At 40.3% G+C, this 1,280-nt stretch overlaps 1 pseudogene; it reads left to right on the top strand.

The window, feature by feature from the left end:
- The first annotated feature begins 398 nt into the window (after positions 1-398).
- Positions 399-981, top strand: LOC100947836 (annotated as a pseudogene).
- Positions 982-1,280: the final 299 nt, after the last annotated feature.

The following is a 1,280-nucleotide window of genomic DNA, read 5'->3' as shown; positions in this document are numbered from 1 at the left end:
ACACACAGCAAGAAAGGAACCATCTTTCAGCCAAAGAGAGGCCTTGGAGCCAACTAACTCTGCCGCCGGCACTTTACCTTGACTTCCGGCCTCCAGAATTGTGAGAAAATTAATTTTGTTGTTAAGCCCCTAGAACTTTTTAATGGCATCCCTAGGAAACCCAAACAACCATAAACAAAACCAACTACCATTTATTGTATACTATGATAAACACCCTTTATGTATTATTTCATTCAATCCTCTCAACCTCTTCCAGTAGTAGGTGTCATTACTACCCTCACTTCCCATATAACTCAAAGTGCCACTATTCACTACCATTCTATATTGATTTTAAAATACTAAGGTCTAAAAATGCATTGTTGCTGAGTATCTGCCACTGGAACTGTGGACAGTCTGTTATGCCAGTTAGTGGCCTTGGCCGAGACTCACGCTGCTGCCAGGTCTTGTTACCTGTGCTCCTCAACTCATCTCTGTTCGTCAGGAACGTGGCAGATGTTGCCAGGTCTGAAGACTCTCACTGAGAATTTAGTTGTTATGGTCCTGGAGTTGATGTGTATGTTCCACTTGATTTGTACACTCGCTGTCTAAGGATTCGTGCATGTTCAGTTTGAGGGTGTTTGTGATGCTGAAGATGCTATGTATAACTTGAACAGAAAATGGATTCGCGGACATCAAACAGAAATATAGTTTGCACAGGGCGGACAGAAGACATCAAATTACATGAAAGGTGGGGAAGGCAGGAGCAGGTATAAGTACAGTTCTTCACATTATGATGGTTATGATAGATACAGACCCTGCAGAAGCCAAAGTTATGAAAAAAGGAGATCAAGAAATCAGGCTTGTAATTATAGTTATAGAAGTCCTAAAAATAGACCTTCTGGAAGACCATAGCAAGCAGAAGTCATTCTGCCAACGATAAACCAAACTGCAGCTGAAATTCCCAAAGACTGTTCTGCCTACTACACTTCCAGAAAGATCTGAAGGCAAAAAAAGAACCAAAGAAGGGCAGTTCAAGCAATGACAGGGTTGGTGGAAGGTGCTGCAGTGTCAGTGCTGTGTAGGGATTTTGACTCTGGTCTAAAAAGATAAAAGAAAGTTATCAAATACTTGAAGTCCCTTTAATTTTGCAAGTGAGCATTTTAGGAGAGGTAAAAGAAAATTCAACTTTGTACCTGTGGAAACTGACCCATAAAAATGAATAGGTTTATGTTGACTCATAGAAAACAACAGATCTAAAATAAATTATTGTAAACTAGGATGTTGGAATATCCAGGAAGGCA

This window comes from Otolemur garnettii, unplaced genomic scaffold (assembly GCF_000181295.1).
Source record: "Otolemur garnettii isolate 467f Iridium unplaced genomic scaffold, OtoGar3 scaffold00193, whole genome shotgun sequence".
Taxonomy (NCBI): Eukaryota; Metazoa; Chordata; class Mammalia; order Primates; family Galagidae; genus Otolemur; species Otolemur garnettii.
The sequence above is the reverse complement of the archived record's forward strand: the minus strand, read 5'-3'. Positions and strand labels throughout refer to the sequence as shown.